A 21,431-nucleotide genomic window follows, 5' to 3' on the forward strand; every position below is an offset into this window, starting at 1 on the left:
CTAGATCTTACTACTTACATACTAGACATTTTTAAAGTATGGGAAGGGTGCCTCTTCACCACCAGCCTTAGGCAGGGGTGTTCATCTCATGGGTCAGCTGTTAAATGGGCCAGGATAAAACAATGCAATCAACTATGCCACTTAAAATTAATAACCCCATTGAAATATACTTTACAGAGTTTACTACAGAGATTAGCCTCAAGGTAGTAGTAGTAGTAGTAGTAGTAGTGCTAACACCCAAACTTAAACTGTTATATTTAATTTGAATCTATACAACCAATCAAGATTTTTTAACTGGTGATATTATATAATGAGTCCTTTGCACACTATTCCTTTTAGACACTGGGCTATGCTATGGAGATATTAGCTAGCGTGTTATCAGACCTTCAGTATGAGATTTTTCCTTTTTTATATGATGATATATTTAAACAGCCACATTCAGTTAGCCTGAAATTTTTGCACAGTAATTTAAATTACTTTTTATTTGCATGAAAGCTACTACAGAAATTCTCTGGTGAGCTCATAGACTGAATCAGGGAACAGTGGAATGGGTGATGGTTTTCTTCACCAGCGGCGTGATGGACTCACAGGTGGGTTTATTAGGTGATGGAGTAGTGGACTGATTGCTTGGATTGATAGGCCTTTATCAAATAAGTAACAGAAGGGCTGTCCGTGAACTTGTTTTAAATGTTGTCTCACTGCTTTGTCTTGCTTGACGTTAAACTGTCTCTTGCGAGACATCAAATTGTCTTCCGAAAAGGTCACGTCATGTCTCCCTACTCCCCCTCCCAGGATTTTTTTATAATAGAGAGATACCCTTGTATTTTATTTATTCATTATTATTTTCATCATTATTTTCATCATTATTTTCATCTGCTTTTCTTGGTTTTTAATGATTTCTTTGACATTTTCTAAAGCACTTCAAGCTACATCCCATGTATGGAAATGTGCTACAGAAATACATGTTGTTGCTGTTGTTAGTAACCACTTTAAGAACAGTACTACATGGATGAAGGTTATCCATTTTCATCCACTGATTATAATAAATGAGTCACCTGGCTGAGGAGTCACAGTATGCATGTTAAATAAAGTGGCAGAATTGCTGATCCTTGGTATCTCAAATTAGCAGCAGAGAAGCACTGCTTCTCTTTCCATTTTCAGAATCAATCCAAATAGAAATTATTTCCAGTGTCTATTATAAACAGTAGGGGATGTCCTTAATACCCCAAAGTCTCTCCACAATGTCCAGGAGGGTCTCCAACATGACTTAAGGTTCCCTGCTGTCATAAATGCACCGAGCCTCATGCTGCATGTTCTTGCTTGTGCCTGTACTTAAATTGAATTTGGAAAAAAAGACTAATGCCTATGAAGCAGTAAGAGCATTCAAGTGTTTGGTAGTCAACTTGCAGCTCCCTATTGAAGCCTTAATGTGATGGGAAGTCAATCTGCACAGCTCTCTCTCTCTTGCTCTGCTGCAAGTGTCCAACATTAACTTCAGGTAAAGTAAAAAAAAAATAGAAATCAATCAGCCTAATTAAGAAAACTTTGTATGCTCATCAGGTTCACCGGCTGGTTTAAGCAGAGTTAATGAGAAGTGCACATGAGAACACAAGGCAAGTGCTTCCAATTTGTTCCATTTCAGCTTTTATTAGGCCTGTGCTGCACCTGTGTTTACAAAGTGCAAATGTGGCTTATCTAAAATAATATTCCGGGGTGGGGACTAATTTGGCACCATTGTTTTCATCCAGTGGTGAGAAAATTACAAGGACTGTGCATTCACATTGTTACTCATTTAAATTCAATGCCATGGCTGATTTTCTTGGGCAACATTTTTGCATAAATACCCAAAACTCCAAGCCGAAAGTCAATCATGATTTAAAACTGCTAAGAATTAGCTGATATTATACATTTTTAAGGTTTTAATCATTAGACAGTGAAATGCCATGAATCTTGTAGTAAATAAATTAAATAGGGAAACAAAACACAAACTATGTATTTACATAAGTGCCCTTTATCTAATATTGCTTGCATGAAAATTGTCCAAAAATAGGGGAAATCATTAATATTTAAACTGGACTGTATTTATTTTAATTTACAAAACAGTGTCTAAACCTAAAATACCAAATTTTGGATGCAAGGAATAACAACACCATCAGAGTAAATATACTCTGTCCGTTTACTTGTACTAAATAATGTGTTAATTAATTTGCACTAGTGGCTCAGTGGTTTGCACTGCTGTTTTACATCTACATTAAAAAGAACTCACATCGCAACTCACTCCCTCTTTGTCCTGAGTCTACAATTTGTCATTTATCTCTTCAGTATTTCTCCGGATACTTTGGTTTTCCTCCTGGCCCCAAACACAGACAGACAAACACCAGATGTCCAAGAAACACACACATTTAATATTTTTGAAGTGTATATAGCACCTAGCAATGCCCTTCTAGACAAACACTCAGTCCCTTTCTTTCTCTTTCTTCTTCTTTTCTGTTGCCCTCACTCCTCCTCTCACAAGCTCTGTCTTCTTCCTCTCGGCTCCGGCTCGATTAACGAAGTGAGGCGGCCCCTTTTATAACACCACAAATGTGCTCCAGGTGCTTCGCAATGATCTGCTGCAGTCCAGGGCTCCATAATCCTCTGGGCACCCCCTGGCAGTGGCCCCGATGCAGACCAGGGCGGCTGCCCTCTTGTGGTCCAGGAGAGGTATTGTCCCTCTCCTGGTCCTTGCAGGCGTCCCGGCTGGGCAGGATCCCCAGCCGTCCACCACAGCCCATATTGGCCTTATATCACAAAGCAAGTGTGAAAAGGAAACCGCTCAGTCAGAGAGTAAAACACAAAAATAAGAGTTGTTGAGCTTCACCAGATGTCTTCTGAAAACAAAAGGGCATGGCCACATCCTGCAAGTGAATATAAGGCCAACATTGTTTATTTTTTAATAAAAGAAAGAGACCACAAAATTATGAAAAACTTTTACTCTATGAAATCAATTGTTTTTCTTAGGCTATCACTGGTCACTAATTGTATAGTCGGTAGGATGCCATCATAAGATGGCTGTAATTTATCATTAATATATGATAAAATCAAACGTCATAATATTATTAATATTTTCTAATATACTACCTTCACAGGCTATTGTGACTTACATTCTGATAATATCTCTAGAGATTTGGCATTATTAAAAGTCATTATGTAAAGTGTTGTTAGCAGGGAGAAAGAGATGCCAAGATAAGAGACAAAAAATAATGTGTGAGACAGAGAGAGATAAGATTTAAATGACATGCAGGAAATTCAGAATCTTAGGAACGTACCATCTGCTCATCAGGAACTTTGATAAATGCAAGAATTAAATTGACCAATGAAAACTTCTTTCACTTTAAAAGATAAAAGTGATTGCATCAGCTCCATGTGTCTAAGGAGAAATGAAGGAATTGTTTTTTTTTTTTGCAACTTATAACCTTGACAAAACAACTGAGGCAGTATATGAGACTTGTCAGGGACAAGAGACAAAATCGTTCAGAGAGATCCCCATACCAAAACTTCACGGAACATTTATACTGCAAATGGCATGCATAGACAAGAACTTGAAGCATAGTTACAGGGTTGTATTTTTTGTCATCTGTAGTCTTACTGAACATAAATTTGGAAGTATGGCAATCTGGAAAGAGAGATTTCTTCATTCTGTTTCCATTACTTTTTCAAGGCTGTATGTCAACAAAAATAGTAAACGATGTGGCTGATGAGAGAACTCACAGTTTTTAGTTTAAAGATGTAAAGCACTTGTTTGACATTGAGATGTATGTAGCAACTCTGTAACAAGTAAGATGCTTTGGCCCAATTATAGCTCAGGCAGTGCAGTATTCCTCCTGCAGTAGCCTATATCTAAGCAAAGGCAAATTACCACAGTCCACAGGGTAGTTTGCCTTCAAACAACACTCATAGCTTTCAGCTGAAAATTACATAGAGCATCTATTGATCAACAGTTGATTAATAGCATGTCATCTGGAGGCCTCCAGGGTTTCCATTTGTTTTTGTCAGGAAAACCATACTTCTGACCCCTAACTTTTTGCTTTCCTTTTCTAACATGCTCTGTTTATTCCAGCCTTGGCTAATCAATATCTAGTCTCTCAATAATTCTTGCAAATGACCTCAGTAAGGGGCAAGAATTGCACGCCTGTGAGTGATTTGTTAGGAAGGTTCAGGCAAAAGTACAAATTGGTTAAGAAGTTTGCAGTTAGCACTGCTGAACATGCAGCAGATGATGGCTCACAATTTTGCCCATGAAGACAATCTCTACATCATTTATTCTTGAGATTCCACCCATCTCTTCTCTAATTTAGTTTCCTAGCATTGTCAAATAAATACTGTAGAGAAGAGATGAGGAAAAAGAGGTTCCATTATGACTGCATCTCTATTCTTAATTGTCTATAAAGTTCCATCTAAATGCTGCTTGTAAGGATCAATTTCTCTGTAGCGTACTTTCAAATAATAACTTTCCATTGCTCTTATGAAAGTCCAATGCTTCATACATTTTTCTTTGATTGGTTCATTGGTTTACGTCCAAATGACTTGCATAAAATACTGTAAAAGTCTGTTTTATCATATTCTTATTCTTCCTATATTTTTTGGTTTAGCTATTATCCTTGAAATTTCTATGTATGTGACAACTGTCCAATCTTGCTTACAGGACCTCTTAGTCATTTCCTGGTAAATTTTGTGTATTATGTCAACTTTCTTCTTGTACATCCCTTGTTTACTTGACCATCTCAGTAGTTTTCTAAAACCAATTCTTGTAATTAACTGTTGTTACCTCTAAATTATTCTCTCATGCTTTCAGTCATCAGTAGTTCTCCAGGCCTATTTCTCCCTGTCAGTTTCCTTGAGGTCCCATTATTTTCTCTTCTGTATCTCATGAATGTACTATATATATTTCTCTTTCGCTGATTTGTAATGTAGATCTCCCCGTCTGACACTGAGTCACCATCAACATTCCATGTTTTTTTTCATGCCACTCTTGCCACTGGCTTCTCCCTTTGCTCTGATCCCCATCCAGTTCTATTTTATGAATGTTTATGTACATTCTACTAACTAAAAGTAGTGTTGTTCTGAAAGTAACTAATCACCACTTTACCCTACATATTCCAGCATTACCATGATTAATATTTGTTTTATTGCTCATTCCTGATTGCACATTTGTTGCACTGGTAGATTTTTTTTGTGTTGTTGTCGTACTGTTGTGTACAGTGGTTTAATGAAGAAGTAACAACAGCTCAGGGGATGCCAGGCACCTGAATCAACTGATCACAGAGGTCAGTTTTTGCAGAACTGACCTGAACACATTAGAGACAGTGACAGAAAAGACAAGGATGGCAAAATCTTCACATTTAATTGTTTGATACTGTTAATATTCATTTTTGAAATGTATATATCCCAACATGTCAAGAATACACCCGATATTTAATGTAGGCATAAAGATGGCACAATAACACCAAGGATACAGAGCAAGTCCGTCATAAACATCTCGGATACAAACTCACACTCACATTCACATAGATAATGCAAGGTGTAGGAACTCAAGTTTAGCCCATTTCGTATTTTTGGTTTGAATACAAAAAAAAGCCAAAATATGCAGGCTCTGATACAGTGCTATTGTTCCAAGACCACATATTGTTTAATTCCCTTTGTTTAATTGACTTTTAATAACATCAAATTACTTAGCATTTCTCTTATTCAATCCAAAAGCCTATTTTCAATGTGGCTGGATAATTCACAGTGACCTGAAACCCATAAATTAAAGTAAACAAATGTACTGATTAATACAGGCAAACAAGCATGTCCATTAGCAGTTTCCTAAATCTGTACAGTTCGGAAAAAAATTACCTGTCTATTTGGAATAGATGTGTTTTGTAGAACCTTTTGACAGCTCCTTTTGCCCATGATTTAAATTTTTGTTTAACCCTCAAAATTTTCACCCAAACCAGTGACAAAATTAGCTAAAAATCAACTTTTAAGATGAGAGACGGATTACAAGATCTGAAGGGGCCTCACAGATAAAATCCAAGAATGCCCTCCCACATTTACCAGCACAAACACTTTGCCATATTTTTATTCTGGCACTCTGGACCTGAATCTGATGGAAATTAAGAGTGACACAGAGCTACTGGCGCTGCAGCCAATTACTTTTTTTATTTTTGCTTCTGGCTTTTTTGGTTAAATTAAGCTTCTGTTTTAAATTGCTGTTAGTGACCTTTCAACATTTTCCATGACGAGCATGAACTTTTTCCATTTAGACTTTTTCCTAAAGCATTTAACTGAACTGGTTAATTGATTTATCAAATCAGATGACCCTCCTAATGCCATTAAATAACAGTCATAGGTCTAAAGAATGTACCTTGTGAAGTTTTCAGCAGAATATTTACCTTCACTTGTGACCTTGAGATACCACTGGGATATGAGCAGCTGCAAAAATGTCAAGTGTGTATTTTTTGCAGATATTTGATTGTAAAGGGTATTTTGGTTTCTATAAAAAATAAAGAAGTATAATAAACATTAGTTATTGTTTGTAGATATTTTCTTCAGTCAATTGCAGATAGTTTTATATCTTTATTTCTCAATGACATGATTTTAACCTGCGGTGGGCTGACGCCCGCACTGCCCAGGGTTTGTTTCCTGCCTTGTGCCCTGTGTTGGCTGGGATTGTTTCCGGCGGACCCCCGTGACCCTGTGGTTGGGATATAGCGGGTTGGATGATGGATGGATGGATGATTTTAACATTTTGCTAAAGTATTTTGCAAGATGTTCTTTGTAGAATATTATTGGTGGAGTGATTGAGTCAGGTAATGAGTGAATGTTTCTTCTGGAATGTGACCAAGAGGATATTTGTGTCATGACCTTTACTGTCTTTTTTCAGTTTATTGAATGTTACTTTCTTTTATGTTATTCTGCGGGGTTTATTTTGTTTTTTCTTTGCTTTGGTATAGTCAAAACCATTTTGTGTAAGACCTTGAATGGCCATGTTTTCTGATAATGATGCAGCTTCTAGCATCCTATCTTTGGATCCCAACACAAAAATTAGTTAGCAGTAGTTAGAGACCAATAAAACATCTTCAGCAAGAATTTTCTGCTATGTATTCTTCTGCCTTGATTTTGGCTACACATTCCTCGTTTTCACAATTGTTCTTTCTTTGTCCTTAACTCAATTTTTCTATTTGTAAAAACTTGATTGATTTGTATGGATTGCAATAAAATTAATAAAATATATATAAAAAAAAATGGTTATTTCTTGCCTTTCCTGATTTTTTTTTTCATTGACTTCATGTTTAGCCTGCTGTTTTTGTTCCTTTCATGTCCTAGTTCTTTGCTGTCTTTCTCTTATATCGGGGAACTTGGCCTCAACACAGAGCTCATTACAGTTTTAAGACTGAATGATTGCTTTTAAGTTAGAATTTGACTATTAGTGAGTCACTGAATGTTACCTTGGCTAGCCCTGCAGCTCTTAAACCAGATATTATAAACTGGCATTTTGGGAGGCCTCTACATAAAACAGACTTCGACAATATGTTTCCCAATTGTTATTGTCCTTTGCGTAGTTGACATAAGATCTTCACCAATGTGAAACACCAATAAGTACAGTTAAACATGAGAAAACTGTGGCCGTGAAACAATTTTGGGAATATTGGATTGAATTCAGTGACGATTGCCAACAATAATGAAAGAAATAATAGTTGTTCTATCAATTAGCACTTTAGCAGCCACATTTTTCTATTTTAAGATGAACTTAAACATGTGATCTGCCCTTGGCCATGGCTGAGCTTTAGCTAATGCTCTTCCCCAGAGTACTTTAACTCCTAGAAGTTCCACTTTGGTTTTAGTCTTGTGCTGCTGGGCCTTTCTGCTTTGATCACGTCCAGTTCTTTTCATTTGTAACTACTGACCTTCTTTTACAACCATTATGTTATGACCTGAGACTGAATAAACCACAGACAGGAGGCTGCTGTTCAACTTTACCTGCTGCCATCTCTAATTAAAACAGATGCAGTGCTCTGATAACAGAATCTGTCACATATTGGTACTGGAAGACTATTACCCAACAACCAATTCAGCCAAGAAGCTGGAACATGACAGTTTGTCCCAAATGAGAATGGTCCTGGTGGCAAAAACAGGTGTCTTCAGTGCAGCATCCTGAGAAACAAAATCCACAACAAACTCTAGTGAATATGCCTTACACTTTGAGCTATTCAGTTTCAAAGGTTGGTGTCAACCGTTACGTTCATAATTTACATGTGTCATTCATATGAGAATTAAAAAACAAAATCAGTCCCAAAACATTACAGAATGATTTAATCCTCCTGTTTGGCTGCAGTATTTACAGGTTAGCTGTAAGAAATTATTGAGCTACTCATATTCACATAGACATCCATCCCTGACACCTTTACTTCTACTATGTAAATCACTATTCTCTCTCTAATCTGAGCTAAAAGGAGTCATGAAACACGCTGCATTTCCAAAGAGCAGTATCAATTCCCCAATGTGAATCTAAAAATGTTACAAAAATGTAAAATTGCCACACATCACCAGTTAGAATTAGACCTAAACTACTGTGAATGTACTCTCCATTACATTTACATTCTCAAAAGGACTGGAGCATATCCCAGCAACATGGGGCGCAAAGCAAGAAACAACCTTAGACAGGGTGCCAGTTCATCTCACCCACACACAAACAAACACTCACCATCACTGGGGATGGTTTAGAGTTTCCCATTCACCTTATTGGTCATCTCTTGGCATTTTGGAGAAAATCTAGAGTACCTAGAAAAAAGACACACAAGAGGAATATGCTTACTTCACATAGACAGTGACTGGACACAGGTTTCAAACTCATGATGCTGGATGTGTGAGCCAGCAATGCCATAAAGCCACCAATATAGTAAGAATGAAGAGACAGATTGTGGGCACAGTCCTAGGTAACATCCAGATAATAAACAAACAAGCAGTCATCAGTAGAAAAGTATACAACTTCATCACTGATAAAGATAAGAGCCAAGATAACTCCTGCATAATCTGCAATACCATGCCACATCTGCTTCCTATCCTTAAACTTTAAAAGCAATCACTGTGACATACTCTGTGATTCTAGTTTTCAGATTTGTTCCAAGAGCAATTGACATGAGTTGCTTTGTTTCTCACACAGACTCAATCAGCACTTACGGTGCTGAATCGCTTTAGGCTTCGGTCATTGAATAACAACTAGATATTATGCACTCTATTTTTGTCTCACAATAGCATTGCCGGTTTTTATTTTAGCAAATATATCCATAATGTATGCACTGGCTTTTTTTTATCTCCAACTCTCAGAGGTTTGCCTTTTTCCTATTCAAACATCATACTGCAGTCTTTTTTTCCCTCTCACCCATCTTTAGAATCTTCCCAGAGGAATGAGTACTCCATGAACTGCCACAACATAATTATTATGGGTTTGTATGCACTGCATGTTTGACTCTCATCATATAGTTTCAGCCTTGTAGTGCTGTAACATTTGAGTGTGCTTTTAATCCTGCTCTAGAGGCTCTTAGTGCAGAAGGACAAGTGAATCAGTCTAGTGAGACTGAAGAGATACATCATGGGCACAGGCCCAAGTAACACACTGAAAAGAAAGAATCAGACAAACAGACAAAAGAAATGCTAGCTCAGCAGAGGAGCGTAAAACAAGATCAAAGGATAAGGGTCAAGGCTTGAATAATCTGCAACACTCAGAGGTCAGAAGTCCAAATGCTTGCTCAACATTGATGGAGAATCAAAATAAGAGGTGAGCACATATTATATAGTAGGGAACAATGGAACTGGTGTAAGTCATTGTGTCATGCTAACCGGAAACAATGGCATCTCTCAATGTCAAGATTTCACCTTCACTCAAGAACTTGCATTTCCTATTCATCTGAGGGGTATTTAAAGAAGTGTATTTCTCAAAATACTTGTCCTAATGGCATCATTATGTTGTGGATCTTCGCCTTCTCCTACTCTTAAACACTCACTCTTGCCTTCTTGTTGACAGAAAAGTATAAGAGGGTATGATTCATTTCAGTCATTCACAAACTTTGCTGAAACAGTGCAGGCCACTTAAATATAATAACAATTGACATATCATACGACTCTAGGTGTGGGAGGCATAGTCAAGAACAATTTGTGCTGCTCTGGTGTGGCTGAGATTCCCTACTGCTAGCCATCTCATGACTTACCTGCTTGGCCATTAGCTTTATATTTTTAATATGCAATTGAAAATTCTGGTTCAATAAATCAATCAATTCTCATTAATGTATTAAACACTGTGTTAATGCTCATCAGGCATTATAGAGACATCAGCTGCAGAAATGGGCATAGAAGAAGATTGCATCTTTGACATGAAGTCTTCAAAAAATCAGATTTATATTATAACTATGGAACTTGTATTTTAATTAAGCATGCTTGTGACAGTTTACTGTTTTGATCTTTAATTTCCCTGGGATATTAGCTTTGTTTCTTACTGTATCTTATTTTTTTTCAATTGCTTCTTGTCTTCTTTCCTGGGCTGTGGAATTGAGAGAACTATTGTTCAATCAATTAAATACAACATTAGGAAATTTCATGGGAGAAGGGAATGCTGCTACACGCTGCCAGGACTAAGGCAGATGTAAAGCAATCAATGCATCAGTGTGATTGTGAGTTTAGGAAATGGCCAGTGTCAAAGCAATATATACTGGAATCCTTCCCCAGGACATATTCACATTGACATGTTCAATGCTGAGTCAAATGGCTTTTTTTCCTGTCAGCAAAGCCCCCCACTGCATTGCTGTATATGTTAGTGTTTGCTCTAGAAGCAAGTTGGTTAATGTTTATCACATACTGTGTCTGAGGCCCTATAGGCCAGCAGCAGTTAATGCAGACAAATCATTAGCTGTTTTCTGGCATGTTTGCCATCCCCCTAAGGCATTGCAAGTTCTCAGTTCAGGTGATGCAGCTAGGCGAGAAAATGCTTCTCTGGCCATTAAAAGTTATGACAAGTCTTCACCTTAACTTATTTTAAGACCAATTAAATTTAACTGCTCAAGGCTCTATAAAATTTGCTATGGAACATCCAGCAGGAGATATAGTGCTGGACTGTTGAATATTTCATAATACAGCTAAAAATGGATTCAAAATATCTGACTGATAATGTAAAGAAATGAAATTTAAACATTAGAATGTAACTGGTGTAATACATGTAATATTCATGGTATTGTCAGCACCAAGACTTTGAAGCACACATGATTCTGCCATAGCTATATTTACACTAGCTCAAATTCAAAATAATAGGCTTCTAATGTCAGGTTTGTAGCATATTTTGGCTCCATTTTTGCCAGTTTTTGTGTCTTTTCTGTGTTTTGTTTGTTTTCATATCACTGACATCAGGTTAACCCCAGAATACTCAAACTTTCTTATTAAAATCTCCTGCAGCTGCAGATCTTCTTTACAGTGAATGGATTTCTAAGGCACAATACTGTATTCTTGGTAAATTTACTGGATTACTGTTGACAAAATATAAAAAGAGCCCATGCCATTTTGTTATAATTCATTTTTTATATGAATTACTGTAAACAACAAAATTATGTTTGTATTGGGTTTTCTCAAATTGCATGGTCTGGTGTAATTTGCATGAGTGCAAAAGTGCAAACTTACTAGAATAATTTTCAAACTTGCTTAAGCCAAATCGGGTCACAAGTGTGGTTTGTTCAAATATATTTTGGTAGACAACCTGCGACTCACAGGTGCTCCATCCAGAGTGGGTTGTTGCCGTCCTTACACTGCTCCCATTAGAGGTTAAGACTACAATGAAACCGCACTGGACAATCAAAAGAGTTGACACAATGCTGGCAAGGAAGATAGATACTGAAATCCATGTTTATAACAAGTTTATAACAAGTATAACCATTTAAACGGGCATCAGTGTAACAAAGTGCTTAATATACCCAGTCGAATGCATGCTGTTATTGATTTTAAAGTGATGCAGATCACCGATTTACAGAATACAACGTAAGACTAATTCTGCTTGAGGTTTGCACACTCACTTTTAGCCATTTAAGATTTTACCTAAAAATGCTGTTATAATTTAGTGTTTTAATGGTATTAGTGGGATTTGATATTGATGGTTGCGAGGTTGGACCAATCATCAGGATGACATAGGTATGCCTCCTGGGGTCCTGCTTGCAAGAGAGAAAAAAATGTCTAATAACAGGAAAAAGTTTTCTCCAAGATGCACTCACAGCAACTGACTATCCAACACTCATCCATACCCCACTGCTACCTTTATGATTATAAACTATCTAATCAAACCTAAATAAAAAGCTTTTAAATAAAAATACAACTGGGTAGGGCAAATTAAGAGCAGGTGTCTTATAGGTCACTTATGTGAGATTGTGTCACCAGGGCGCAAAAGAGAAAAAGACAGAATTCATGGTCATTCAGAGGCCAGTGGTGTGCAAAAAGAAAAATTAACAAAGGGAGAAGCAAATACTGTACTTGATATTTGCAGCTAAAAAATAAAAAAGAAACAAATAAATCAAAATAATGACTTGAACAAGCTGTATATACCACCACTGAGACTAATGAGCCTGACCTTACAGACAGTCAGGAAATGGCTAATATCGCAGCTTTTGCAGCAATTCGCAGTTCGATAACACCGACATAGACATCAGCAAGAAAGTGGAAGACAGCGAGACCACAGCAAGAGTAAGACACACCGAATAACGTCAAACCTGAAAAATGGAATCTCTACACGGTCTTTTATTTAGTTTGGTCTAAATGTGCACACCCAAAATTTAAGTCACATCGATACTGTGTTGTTCCATAATGTGGCATAGGACTTTTAAAAATGTTTATTTTATGTTTGTTAACTGCACTCTCAGAAGAAAGTTAATTTCTTACAGATGTGATGTTACACTCCGCAGTTCATTGGTTATTTACATTTTAATGCACTAATGAACAAAGGAAGAAGATGGTTGTCCCAATATAAAATTTTGGAGTTTTTTTTTTTCTTTTCCTATTTCAGTGCCTGTACCTGATTTATTATTGGCAGATGTAATATTCATAAGTTATAGGTATATGCATCTTTTTGGTAGAGTTAGTGAGGTGGGTGGCCTTTAAGTTTTGAAACCCTGTGGCCAAATTGCAGGGTCTTGATCTGACCTTGGTGGTTCTCACACAATCCTGACAGCAGGGGTTGAACCAATTTTCTTGTGGTCACTTTCCAAACACAATGACTGCCCAGTTTTGTGCAATCATTCCAGTAACCTCCCTCATGTATCAGTAGAGCAATTTATCTTAATACTGTTGTCCATTGCTGACAGGAGGGAAAAAAATTCTTCACCCACATGGGTGATTAAAATAAAAACAATAATAATTTAGACATTTTTAAATTGCCAGACAAAGCAAATTGTTTTGCTTCACTGACAGCAACTCTCAAAGGTGGATGAGCCTGCATTCTGCCTGTAGATATTAGTAAAACCAAAGGTTCATTCATTTACAGAGTCCAATATTAGCAAATGAAGGGAACTGATCTCTGATGCCAGTAAGGTTTTTGCTAAAGGAGTTATGATTCTGCTGGTTGTAATAAAGTAAAATCAAATTACAAAGGTGTTATGCTTTCCATTAGATTAGTTAAAATCGTTAATCAGTTTACACAAATGATACATACAGACATGATTACACAGAGTACAAATATTTTACATTTAGTGTGTGATGGATGGCTGGCTTCATATTCCGGCCCTCACCCCGAGGCCGCCAGGAGGAGCTCTCCCGAGAGCATGGACGGGTCCTGAGTTCCAGCAGGGCCTCATGGACTATGTAGTTTTTATGCGCAGCCCTGCTGGATACCTTGGAGACCACTGGGAGTCGCTGTCGGGAGGCCAGTAGACTCCTTTGTGCACTATGACCCGGAAGTTCGTCACAGGAAGAGCGACGGGCTTCCGGGGTGAAGGAAAAGGACTATTTACCCTGACCCGGAAGGAATAAGGACTTGTGGACTGTTGGCCAGGAACACTTCCGGGTCAGGGACTATAAAAGGACAATGGCAACTCCCAGACAATGAGCTGAGCTGGGTGGTAGGAGGGCAACGCGTCTGGGAGTGGAGGATTGGCTTATTGATTTATTATTAGAGTATTGTGATTGTTTATAAGTAGTGTGGAGTGGAGGGTGCTTAGTGCACGTAATTATTGTAATAAAAATAATTATTGTTGGACTTTTACCTGGTGTTTGGCGTGGTACCTGAGGGTTCAAGGGAGCGATAGCACCCCTACTCTGACAAACTGATAGTGAACATCACAAGGAGTCAATTAAACACTGCATGATGTAACATATCACTGGTGTTTTATCGTGGGAAAGGCTTTTGGGGACACCTTTCCTTAAAACATGAATCCCTTTTTATTAAATGCAGATTCCTTTCCTGTAGACTACAGTTATATTACACCTCTGCCACTACTCTTACTTCTCTGTTCATACACTTGCCAATCTTTAGAGAAATACAGTTCACATTTGTAATGCACTTGCACCCTGAAGTATATTCCACTAGTCTTCAGACTCCCCGACCGATATGACTGTCATTGTTGTTGTTTCTTAGATCCTGGGACTCATTTTGCCAACTCTTGGTGGAACAAATAGAACAAAGCATACATTGCATGCAGGAAAGCAGGCTTAATATGTCTTAATCTTTATATTTCATAACTAATGACATAAACAAAAGCAAACAGAGATGTGGCTTTTCATAACAGACAACCTAGATCGTTATATAGTTCTGAAAGCAGATCAGCCACACATTCAATATGTGTATGTAGATTCCACATGGTCCATAATCTTAATAGTGTATACAGAAAGTCTCTGGTCAGCTCTTTCTGGTAAGTTCTTGCTGTAGCAAGATCATCGTCTGGTCTCCTTCCCTAGTGGCTCTGTCCCAGTCACTTCTGCTAGCCTCATAAATCTAAAACTTGTATTTCATATCCCAAGCTAAAGTGTCACTGTCTCTTATAATTGGAGATCATGTCCATACAGCCTAAACTCACTCTGGTCTCCTTATCACAAATGGCCCAGAGCATTTAACAGACATTCTTATTAACAATCACATTGCTAAAACTTGCAGGGGGGTGGTTACAATAGCTTATTTTCAGAAAGCTACTTCTTACTTTATGTAACCAATGAATTCCTTAAATGACATTAATTAATTAATTATCAATTATAACATTTAATTTTCAGCATAATGACTGTAAAGTGAAGTGAATCAACAGCAAAAGAATACAACAAATCAGTGTTTATGAAAACAATTGCATTTTTGTAATGTGCAACTTAATTTCTCTGCTGCTTATTTTTATTTCTGAACATATTTTAACACCATAACATCAGTAAACAACAACTGACAACACATCAGTACAATTCAATGCCCTTTTATGGTCAGCCACTCTATGTTGCTAATGTAAAATTGCCAGCGATCTTAACTTATAGTCTTCATTAATAGTGGGAAATTTTCTAAATGAGAAATGTAGGTATAAAACAAAATGAAGACGTCATGAGGTGTGTCAAAAAGGACCTTGCACAAAAATGAAATGACAAATACAATTCAATATGCCAATAAATGAAAATTATTATAAGTTTCTTGGAAGCACATGTTTCCTCTACTACTTTGCAGATGGTCTACTGTACTCCATTATAATTGCAGGCTGGTGACATTTATATCACTTGGTTGGTAATGGTGCTATTGCTATTAAAAAATGGTTGCATTCATAACACAAAATGGGGATGCCAAAAATCACAAAACTAAAATAAGTAATAATAACAAAAATTACCAAGTTCCTAAGACTAGTACAAATGTCTTTGGGAAGTAGGAGGTAAAGCAGAACAGGAGGAAAAAACTACACAGACATGGGAAGAACAGGCAGATTCCACAAAGACAATGACGGTACAGGATTGGAATCCTTGAAGAAGCAGCACTAACCTCTACACCAAAATACAGCCCATGATTTGCTGTGGTAAACCAAATTTTGAAAAGCCACAATTAGGTACATTATAATAGAAAAAAACACATGTGGATAGCGCCACCTTGGGGTTGTTCTCTGAGTATACATTCTTCACAAAATATTTTCCTTACGGATACCCAGACTAACAGTCAGGGATGTGTGTGTCTCTGAGCGGGCCCTGTGATGTATTGGTGCCGCATCCTGAGCTGTATCTTCTCTTGCTCCCAGTATTTCTGGAATAGACTCTGGCCCCCTATGACCCTGAACTGGATTAAATAGTTTGAAATATCATACTATACTATAAGGCTTACTTCTTAATACATTTTCTTACAAATATTGCTTTTATTGTGTGGTGTAAAATGTACGAAATTTAAAGGCTGCATTTTAAAGATGAACTTTCATGTCATTAAACTGCAGATGCAGAATTATTTTTCTTGATGCATTGCAATTGTTTGTATTCTGTGGTTCTGCTTAACCAAACCCCATTTGGTGCTTCTATATTCAACACATCACTATTGTTTGTCATTAATGTACCTCTTTTGAATCCATCTGGCTCTGCTCTGTAACTTATTTTTTTTTTAAACCAACATCTCTCTTTTAAAATGGATTAATCACTATGAAAGTTCACTCAGTGCTTTTTGCTTTCCTCTGTTAGTTTCTGCATTATTGTGCTGGACAGATTTGATAATACCTCATTCTTCCTAATGGGACGTTAATGATCTGTTGATAGCCTGGCATTTCATTAAGAGCCTTTTCCTTCAGATGAACATAAGCAGTTTACCCAAAGCCATAGTTATTAGGTTAATGCTAGCCAGTTGTATACAAAGCATTGCAGCAATAAGCTCACAGCTGAATCACAGTAAATGAGACTGATGAGGCCATGAGGTACAGAGGCATGAGGCATATTTTTCCTTGTGGAGTTGTGTACATGATGATTCTAGTAAAGACAGCAGTGGGATATGTAGAGCTGCACTTGTGATTCTGCCAAGGTGTACAGCACACAGCCAATCCGAGAGATTGTTCAAAGCCAAAGATTTCTTCAAATGAGTCTCCTTCATGGATTTCTCCTATTATAGTATTAAAAGTTACTTTAGGTACTGCAAAAATCAGACTATTACTCATTTACACTTGTAACACAACTTTAGGAAAGGCTTTGTTTGATGTTAATGACACTTAAAAGCATCAGTAAAGTGTGTATAACTTCACTTTAGAACAGTCAGAAATGGCTTAACTGAGACATATTTCTCTTGATATTGCATATTTCAGTGTGAGCCCTGTGAATCCTTCGTATTCATAAGTCATTCTTCCAATGTATCAAAGGCTCTTTATATGCCACACTGTACAGAGATAAATAACCTATTTACTTGTGCTTTATAAGCATACTTACGACCAAAAGAAGCCTTTGTTAAGGTCTTATGATGCAAGAGTAAATGAGTAATAGATACATTTTTGCAGTACCTAAACTAAAGTGTTATCAAAAAATCTAGCAGAAAGACCTGGAATTCTAATTAAGACAGAGGAAGACACAGGGGCTAATAGCTATGGAATATGTAATTTTGCTATGCAAACACCAGGTAAAATAAAATATACACAGACGTTTAAATGTAGACAAGGTAGACTTAATGAAACTACTGTGTCAGTATATAGTACAACACAGACTAATCTTCTCTATCCATGACAATAAACTTCATCTTCAACTTGAAATTGAGCATTCATGATAATCTGAGCTTTTTAGCGGTATCAAAACATAATACAATTTGTACTACATCTCTGGTTCATTCAGGTTTGATGGCTTCCGAGCATGGACAGCTCTCTTTAACTCTCACCATATATTTTCAATTCTATTCAGGTCTGGGGACTGAGATGGCCATTCCAGAACGTTGTACTTGTTCCTCTGCATGAATGCCTTAGTGGATTTTGAGCAGTGTTTCGGGTCGTTGTCTTGTTGAAAGATCCAGCCCCGGCGCAGCTTCAGCTTTGTCACTGATTCCTGGACATTGGTCTCCAGAATCTGCTGATACTGAGTGGAATCCATGCGTCCTTCAACTTTGACAAGATTCCCAGTCCCTGCACTGGCCACACAGCCCCACAGAATGATGGAACCACCACCATATTTTACTATAGGTAGCAGGTGTTTTTCTTGGAATGCTGTGTTCTTTTTCCTTCATGCATAATGCCCCTTGTTATGCCCAAATAACTCAATTTTAGTTTCATAAGTCCACAGCACCTTATTCCAAAATGAAGCTGGCTTGTCCAAATGTGCTTGAGCAGACCTCAAGCGGCTCTGTTTGTGCTTCCTCTGCATCACTCTCGCATACAGCATCTCCTTGTGTAAAGTGCGCCGAATGGTTGAACGATGCACAGTGACTCCATCTGCTGCAAGATGATGTTGTAGGTCTTTGGTGCTGGTCTGTGGGTTGACTCTGACTGTTCTCACCATTTGTCGCTTCTGTCTATCCGAAATCTTTCTTGGTCTGCCACTTCGAGCCTTAACTTGAACTGAGCCTGTGGTCTTCAATTTCCTCAATATGTTCCTAACTGTGGACAGCTTAAATCTCTGGGACAGCTTTCTGTATCCTTCCCCTAAACCATGATGGTAAACAATCTTAGTCTTCAGGTCATTTGAGAGTTGTTTTGTGACCCCCATGTTGCTACTCTTCAGAGAAAATTAAAGGAGGAGGGAAACTTACAATTGACCCCCTTAAATACTCAGATTCACCTGTGTATGTAGGTCAGGGGTCACTGAGCTTACCAAGCCAATTTGAGTTCCAATAATTAGTTCTAAAAGTTTTAGAATCAATAAAATGACAACGGTGCCCAAATTTATGCACCTGCCTGATTTTGTTTGAACAATTATTGCACACTTTCTGTAAATCCAATAAATTTCATTTCACTTCTCAAATATCACTGTGTGTGTCTCCTATATGATATGTTTAACTGACATTTTTTATCGTAACAACCAACGATTTATACAGGAAAATAATGACTATTAAGAAGGTTGCCCAAACTTTTGCATCCCACTGTATATATACTAGGGGCTCTGCCCCCTGCTCGCTTCGCTCGCCCACCCCTGGGTTTGGTTTAGCGAATATACAATTTAAAGAGATTGTTAGTTTCATGGGAATTGTTACATATGCATTATTTTCACTTTTATTTTAAAACTTTTGTAAAAACAATTATTTCCGTCCCCAGGTGTGGTTACATCTCTCTCTCGCAGGACATATAACGCTGCTTGCATTGTGAAGGGGTGCGGCTGAACGCACGCTAAGGAGATGCCATTGGATAATTTGCTGTCTTTCTGCTACTGGCAAGCTGCTTATTCTGCTTGCCTCGCTGCCCAATCATTTCAAAGCCTGTACAGCAGCTGACCTTTTGCCACTTTGCATCTCTCGCTCGCATTGTGAAGGGGGTGGCGAGGATTAGTTTGGCTGAACGCACGCCAAGGAGAAGCATTGTGATCATCTGCAGGCTTTTTGCTGCTGGCGAGCTACGTGTTTTGCTTGTCTCTTGTTGTTGTTTTAAGAGCTGGGAGCACATGAAGCGTGTCTGCCAACAGCAATCCAACAACTGCTAGGATAGATGTTAGATACTGAACACTGGAGAATTGGAAAACATTACCTGGTGTGTTGAATTCTAGTTTGTGCTGGAAGTAGTGGACATAAACACTACTACAGTATATGGCAAAAATCAACAATGTCAATGGACGGATTCCTACTGGGTGTTGCCAATGCCGTCTGGTGGATCCAATAAAAGGACCTTTCTAAAAGCAGTGCAACAAATGAATGGCATGAGAAATATGAACATCACTGTTTATCAGATTTATTCCTTCAAGGTTGAAGTGAATCCATCTGTAGTTGTACTCCTCATCCAAAATCTAAGAAAGTACTAGACGTTTATCAGCAACAAAATAGTGAATTTAACTTAATGCATGGACCTCTACAGTCAATGGTTTTTAATCCAATCAATCATGTGTGGGATGAGATAAAAAAATATATTGAGAGTAGTACACCAACAACTATGAGGAGATATATATATATATATAGGTGGTGCTGAAAACAATACGTTCCAACAATACTGTGCCACACTTTTGACACCTTAACGAGTCAATGCCCAACTTGCTATTCTGAAGATGTAGGTAATAAAGTAACCATACAGTATATAACATGTACATATGGCAATATATAATCATAGTTATACCACTTGACAAAGAGAATTGGGAAAGAAGTTGCACCAATATGGCATAAGGAGAGGAAGTATAGGAAACTAGCCATATTAAAAAAATAAAGGGCTCTACCAGGTGCTCATAATTTACAGTCAGTGCCCAAGGGTGTTGGGGTGGGGGTTTAATGTGCTATGTCTACCAGACCAACAAGTGGTAGTGTAAAATTGCCACTGCAAAAGACAGAAAGCCAATGAGCAAACCTGGGCATGCAGCATTTTAAATGAATTTTGGGATTGATGGACCACTGTGTCCTAGTGGCTCTGTTTACCCTGCAGACTGTGCTCTATCCCTGGGAATGTGTCCTTTTAAACTGAAATTTTTTGGAGTCAAATGTTTACCTCAACTCTCTAAAGGCCAAAATGTTAGGTTATTATTTTAATTGTGGTTTACCATAGAGATTATAACCATCCCAAGGAAACCGTGGAAACAATGTGGCATCCAAATGTCTCTGTTCTAGTTCTCCAAAAGTAGTAGGTGACTGTGTTGACCTTCCTGGCAAGCTTCGACTCCAGGGTCTTTTTTTTATCCAAAAGTGGTGGACATTTTAGAACACTAACTTTGTACAGTTTTTTGTTTTCAAAAATCTCACAAATACAGTACATATATTATTTAACTGTAACTAGACTATTCTTTGGCTTTGTTTCTATTCTTATTTTGTTACAAGTGAGAAATATTTAGTTTTCCTTTGTGTATGATCATTGCATTCTGTTTATTTTTGAATAAACCTAAAATCTTCACTGTCTCTTTCATACTTCCTAGGTGTTTCCTACCACCAATTACTGTATGCCTTTCTCTATATTTTTACAGAATCTGGATTGAACTCATTTTCCTATTTCTATAAATGTATAAGCATCTAAATTAATATTTGCACATATGGCAATTATACAAACAGATTACAGCTACATACTGATTATCTGTTGCCGATTATTTTTTATCTCTGGCTGCTCCTTGTACCCACCTCTCCATGACCTGTCCATGACTGTGTGTGTTTTGGCTATGAAATGTTGTAGGTGGAAGTCACACCTCAGCAGATATCTTTGGATGGTGGAGTGGTGAGCTTTTTCTTTTTTCCAGAAATAAGACATTGGTAGGGACCAAATAGTTAAACACATACCCCTAGTTCCAGAAATCTCCACAAAATGACCATCTCCTTCCCTGATACAATGGATTTGTATCCATTATTGGCTGTAATATTTCTA

The 21,431-nt window shown here is 37.6% G+C and overlaps 1 long non-coding RNA gene across 1 annotated transcript; it reads right to left on the reverse strand.

The window, feature by feature from the left end:
- Positions 1-2,703: 2,703 nt before the first annotated feature.
- LOC120540640 lies at positions 2,704-8,804 on the reverse strand. Its single transcript, XR_005635833.1, has 4 exons — positions 8,729-8,804; positions 6,417-6,517; positions 3,309-3,409; positions 2,704-2,897 (listed from the first exon to the last, which is right to left on the reverse strand). It is a non-coding gene; the product is annotated as an uncharacterized LOC120540640 (long non-coding RNA).
- Positions 8,805-21,431: the final 12,627 nt, after the last annotated feature.

Source organism: Polypterus senegalus, chromosome 12 (genome assembly GCF_016835505.1).
Source record: "Polypterus senegalus isolate Bchr_013 chromosome 12, ASM1683550v1, whole genome shotgun sequence".
In the NCBI taxonomy this organism is placed as follows: domain Eukaryota; kingdom Metazoa; phylum Chordata; class Cladistia; order Polypteriformes; family Polypteridae; genus Polypterus; species Polypterus senegalus.